We start from the raw sequence: 6,462 nt of genomic DNA on the forward strand, positions 1-6,462 counted from the left end.
GTTACTCCTGCTGCCAGTTTTTTCACCTGTACCCTCTCATCTGATTTTTTGTCCTTGGCATACAGTTGAGTGGTTTCTCTGCTCTCCTGTATTGCCAAAGCTATTTTGAGCTTTGTGTTCACATTAATTTGAAATACTTGTTGACCTGTTGTTTACCAGATATTGTTAGGGAATAGAGGAGAAACTTTATAGTTTCTTCCTCTTTCCTGTCTTCATTGACACCAGATTTTAACTTTGTATATGTTGTCTCCCATACTTAGAAGTTAAACTTGAAGACCTGAATCAAAGAGCAGATTCTCACTCTGGGAATACATTTTCCTTGATGTTTTTAATTGCTGATTAATTTGGTGAATCACGTAAGAGATGCTACAAGGTTTGGTTGCTGTTGCTTTAAAATGAATTAATAGTTTGATGAAAAATTTCAAACTATAACCCCTGTGACATGAATCTAGAATTGTTAATAATATGTTAGAAAATAACATTCTGAATTATACCTTAACATAATAAAGAAAATACAGCTAATGTCCTGAAAAAAAAGATTTGAGAAGGCAGTTTTGTCATTTTTAGTAATATGGATTTACTAAAATCAACAATTTACTGAAATAATGATATGGAAGTGGCAAATAAAATACACCCATTTCTCTTCCTTTTCATAAAAATGATCAATTGGTTTTGTAACATTTAGAAAATTAAGTAGATGTTTTTGTGATCAGTATACTTTTGGTTTCGTTCTGTTTTCTCTTTCTAAATGAAATCACTTTTTTAAAAGAAAAAAATTAAAATGCCACCTCATGATGGCCATTATGCTTTTTTAACATCAAAATTAAATGGACAATTGTAGAGGTTAACCCCCTTGACTTCTTAATCACTTTTAACATTGACTCCTTCTTCTTGAATAATCTTAAAATCTTAAAATTATTTTCTCTATCATCTCCCAAGATTCTGATAATTTTCTTTAATTCCTACTACACTGATATTCTGTTTAGTATCCTTCAGGTTTTATTTTTCCTCCTCCCTGTAAATATGGGATTTTCTTCTTATGATCCCAGTTAACTTTGTCCTGGAACATTTTAGTCAATCCTATAACTTCAACTACTGTCTGTTCAGCAATGAGCTTCAAATCTTTGTTTGCCTATCAGATCTCTCTCTTGAGCTACAGTCAATATGTCCATATACTTTATACATTATCCATCTCTAAATCAATAGATTCCCAGGTACACTCAGAATTTTTCCTATCTTATTTCTGAACCTAACCCTTCAACACACTGTAATATGGTCACCTTCTACCCAAAAGGCTGAGTCAGAACCTGGGCAGTCAACTTGAACATTTCTATCTTTTCCAACCCACATTCAAACTTTGACCCAGTCCTATTGATCCAACCTCTTTAAGTATCTCCCATACCAACCCTGCTCTCTCTGCTCTTACCACTACTATTTCAATTCAGGCATTTATCATTTTTACGTGAAGTACACAGTAAACTCCTAACAGATCCCCTAAGTTCATTCTGAAAATTATCTATCCACTAACCACACTGATCCTAAATCTTTTATTTTCAACACAGTGACTGCAAAGAAATCATATAACAATTTCATCTAAGAGTTGGGGGGGTATGGTAAAAGGAGGGTGACATCTTTAATTAAATAAATCATTCACCATAGAGTAACTGGGAAAATATTATCGACAAAATCATAATTGTTTTATAATGTTTATTTAGAATTGTCAAAATCTTTTAAAGGAGGCCATATTCTTTTTGTGAATATTGAACAAGAGTATGTGGTGTAAAGAAAGAAAGAGGAAAGGAAAAAGAAAAGCTAAGAAGCAATTCTGAATAAAATCCAGTGGGTTCACGTTATCCTTAGAATAAAGAGTCATTATGGCCCCGGTTTGTCTGCCACAGCATCTCATCAATGATTACTAAACAGAAATGCTATATAGAATGAAAAGTGAGAAACTGCTATATGAAATCTTAATGACTTTTCACATGCTTTGAACACACTTGAAATACCAATTATACCCCCCCATGAAGATACTGCAAACACACACACACACACACACACACACACCCTCTGATTCCTATTTTCTTTTCCTTCAAACAAAGAAACTCTTACAGTTGCCTTACAAAATCTCCTTTGCCAAAGTCAATTTTGAAGCTAAATAAAATGCCTCTAGCCTTTGTTTGCAATTTTATACGTTGTGTGAATACCTCTATTATATTACTTATCACAGTGTAAAGAAATGCATGGTTTGTGCATCTCTATTTCCCATGTACAATGAACTTCCTGGGGATAAAAATCAATTTTTTTTATCTTAGTAACCCCAACATCAAGCCTGACATGTGAATAAATGTTTTCTAAAAACTTGGACTTTTAAAAAAGTTTAGTAAATAAGAGGCAAAAACAAATTCCTTAATTCCTTACCTTAGACAAATAAGCTTAGATTTGTTCCTGATGGATATACAATTAAAAAATACCAAGAACTTTGAAGAATTACAATAATGATATATTGATGACCACTCTGAAAATCTGCTTTAAAATGTCTGTTTGTCTGCTTTCCTTATCTATCTTCTATTATGCTAAAGAACTGCACAGGGAGCTGAAGAAATGAAAACAGCCTTTATTTAATGCTCACATGCTTTGCACATACTGAAAACCATCCAGTCTGAAAACCAGTCTTTGCACATATAGTAATTGTGTGACAGATGGTCTCTGGCTTGTCACACAATTACTATATACACAGTATGGAACTAGAATCCAAAGTAAGCTAATAGATCGCAGCCAACTACACAATCAGGGAAAGACTCCCCATCAGGTCTTGTGATGAATGCTTCCTATCCTTGATCAGCTCCTGGGCACTGTGGGGCACTAGGATCCAACAGTCTGTCAATCAGGGCGCATGGTCCAGTCTTCAGTCTTTTGTCAACCCCTCCCTCTACAGCATTCTTAAAATTACTTCCTTGACTCCACTCAACTCATTACTTCTTCATTTACTTTTTATTTCACCTATTTGAAAGAAATTTATTTATATATTCTTTCAAAAAATATAGTCACCTTTGGCAAGCTCTATGCCTGGTGTGTGGGAGATTCAAATTGAGAACAAGTGATATCCTTGTCCCTATGAATTTTTTATCTTTTGGGGGTGGGATAAGCATTTTTCAAAAACTCACTTAAATCTGCACAATGCTGTTGTGGCTGAGTCAGAGAAAGAGGCTGGCAGGATCAGGAGGGCGGCACAGGAGCTGTTAAGGCAGGGGCATCAGCAGAGCAGCTGGGCCCAGGCCTTGAGTCTGCCAGTGTCCTGTGGATGCGAATCACTGCCGCACAAACACCAAAGGCAGAGCAATTGATGGGCCAGTCAGGCATGAGCGCTCAGGATGAGGCCTCTGCAGGGCGCTCCTGGCCTGTCAGCTTCTGCTGCACTGCTGCTGCTGCTGCCCAGGGCCCAGGCAGAGGAGCATCAACACATGTTCCCAGCAGAGGCTCCATATGGTAGTCTTTTAGGCCACTTCTGACCTTAAAGTCTCCAGTTTCCCAGTGGAAGGCCTGGCCCCAAAACAATCTCTTGCATTTGGTCTAAAGTTGATCGGTGGTTTAATTGCATTTTCACATTCAAGATTGGATGTTAAGAATTCTAGGAGTGGCTTTCACTTAGGACTGGATGGTTTTCAGAATGGTGAACTGGAGCAAGGCAGGAAAGTCAGTTTCAAGATACAGAAGAAGTTGTCTTATGGATGAAAACTGCTGGACCCTTCCAAAATTGCCTCGAAACATATAAGTACTTTTCACTTCTAATCTGTGTGGGGTCAAAAAAAGTAACAGTCATTACCATGAAGCTCTAGGAGAAACATTTCAAGGAGTTGAAATGGAATTTAGTGGTCTAGATATTAAATTTAAAGATGATGTGATGCCAGCCAGTTACTGTGAAATTGATTTTGATAAAGAAAAGAGATGCCTTTGTTTATGCTATCAAAATTCACTACTGGTACCAGATGCACATAGTTGATTTAGCAATATGGGGTATTATTGGTGAAGCAGATGAAAATGTACAAGTTTGTTATCTTTGGACCTACAAAAAGCTTGAAATAGATTTTAATGGAAATTTAATTGTTGGAGGAAATGTGAAACTGTTCCCAATACCAAAATACAGATGTCATATTTGGTAAAATGGAAAAATTCAGATGTAAAATTTGAAGAACGATTGCACAAATATCTTGTGATCCATCCTTTTTTCAACAGGGGATTCATTGGTTTTTAATTTTCAACTCCTTCAGGATGGTGATCTTCTTGATAGGCTTAGTTTCAATGATTTTAATGAGAACTTAAGGAAAGATTATGTCTGGTTCAGTAATGAAGAAATGGCTGACATGGATAGACTTAGGAGATGGATATGGATAGAAACAGGTGCATGGAGATGTATTTAGATCATCAAGACACCAGCTAATATTTTCCTCTCTACTTGGTTCTGGATTTCAGATATTTCCTGTGTTTCTCATTGTTATTATTATTGCAATGATAGAAGATTTATATATTTTTCTATGCTGCTACATCACCAATGAATGATTATTTTGGAAGAAGTCTGTATGCTAGACAAGGAGAAAGGAGATGGGTAAAACAGATGTTCACTGGGGCATTCCTTATCCCAGCTTCAGTGTGCTGCAGGCCTTCTTCAATTTTATATTTATTTATTACCATGCTTCAAGAGCCATTCCTTTTGGAACAAAAATCTAAATCTTATTGGTATAATACTTGGCTGAAATTTGTTAGGTCAGCCCAACTTCCTTTGTTGTGCCAATGCTGTGCCTTGTCCTATACTGGAGAAAAAATATTTTATGTAGCCTGCAGTTATTGTTTGCCTGGGAAGTATTTTACCTTTTGGCTCTATCTTTATTGAAATGTATTTCATTTTCACATCTATTATGTCTATGACTTCATAATGCTGGTTCTGGCCATCCTTTGCATTGTTACCATCTATGTGATATTGTGTGCACATACTTCTTGCTAAATGGGATTATAGGTGGCAGTGGACAAGTTTTCTCTCTGCTGAATCAACTTCAATCCCTGTTTACACGTATTCGTTTTACTAATATTTTTTTTTGAAACAAAGATGTATGGCTTACTTCAAACATCATTTTACTTTGGATATATGGTGGTATTTAGCACAGCCTTGGGGTAATGTGTGGAGCACTTGTTTACATGGGAACAAGGGCCTTTGTCAAAAAAATCTATACTAATGTGTAAATTGACTAGAGACACAAGAAAACCTGGAAATTTGGATCAATTTCTCTTTTATATGGGTAGAAGTCAGTGCTGTTTTCATCTAAACCCTGAAAGGAACTGAGAAAGGGAAATGGCCTTCCTGATAATAGGTGGCTCGTCCATGATCTCCACAAGTCAACAAAAGCACTCCTAATAGAACAAAAACCTCAGGCAGGACCACATGGTGGTCATATCAAAAACTGACTCTGAGGCAACAGAAATTACGGAGCCAACCTTTTTCTTACCAGGCATTACCTACCCCAGGTTTGCCCAGAACAAGGGGAAATGGCCATTTAGCGAGCAACCTCTTTACCAACATGGACTGTGACTCTCCAGTAATCTTCCCACCCCTGAGACAAAAGTACAAAAGTGATTGAAGATGCTCAATCACCAAGCTGCCTCACTTCTTGCCCCTGTCCTGACTCACATCGTGGAGTCATTGAATAAAAGACAGAATCTTCTAAGGGTCACTGCTCCATGTTTCTTTCTGAAATGCTTCTGTGTGGCTGTGGAGCCACCAGAAATCTAGGTAAACTGACTCTGACCACAGGTGACAGCCTGGTGAGCTTCAATTGGTGGACATTAGCATCATGATCTTGTTTTTAATGTTATTTGCCTCAGGTCCCAATATCTACTTTAAAATTCAGAACTTTTTTCAGCATCACAGATTACTCTGAACAGGTCTCTACATCCAGCTGCCATTTTGCAAGAGATATGGAAGAAAGAGAAAGAAAGATGTGTGCAATATTCTAAATATGAATTAGCAAAATCCAGATGTGAGGACGTCCATGGATCCCAGGGCCTGCCACTATAACAAAGAGACCAAGGAAAAGACACACAGGGCGGAGAACCTGCAAACCAAGAACTGCACAAAGACATACCAAGTGGTGTATGGGGTGTCTGTCTTAGCCCTTGAGCTTGTGTGCCCTGGTGCTGGTTACTTCCGGAGGAAGGAGGGACTAGGTCTAGGATGCAGCCATGTGGGATGCTGACAAGGTGCTGTTGTTGACTTGGTTCTAGGGTGTTCCACATAATTTTTCACTAAGTTACACTTTTTTTCTCTGTGGTCCCCTCCCCTGCTTTGTACTTTCATTGCCTTCCATTACTGTGACAAATATATGAGGTAATCAGCTTTAAAAGACACAGGTATGTTCTGGCTGACTTTTGCAGGCTTCACTCCGTGGTTGGTTGCCCTGTTGTTCTTGGACC

At 37.6% G+C, this 6,462-nt stretch overlaps 1 pseudogene; it reads left to right on the plus strand.

Moving 5' to 3' along the window:
• The first annotated feature begins 3,371 nt into the window (after positions 1-3,371).
• Positions 3,372-5,244, plus strand: LOC144372777 (transmembrane 9 superfamily member 3-like; annotated as a pseudogene).
• The last annotated feature ends 1,218 nt before the right edge of the window (positions 5,245-6,462 follow it).

Source organism: Ictidomys tridecemlineatus, unplaced genomic scaffold (assembly GCF_052094955.1).
Source record: "Ictidomys tridecemlineatus isolate mIctTri1 unplaced genomic scaffold, mIctTri1.hap1 Scaffold_162, whole genome shotgun sequence".
NCBI lineage: Eukaryota > Metazoa > Chordata > Mammalia > Rodentia > Sciuridae > Ictidomys > Ictidomys tridecemlineatus.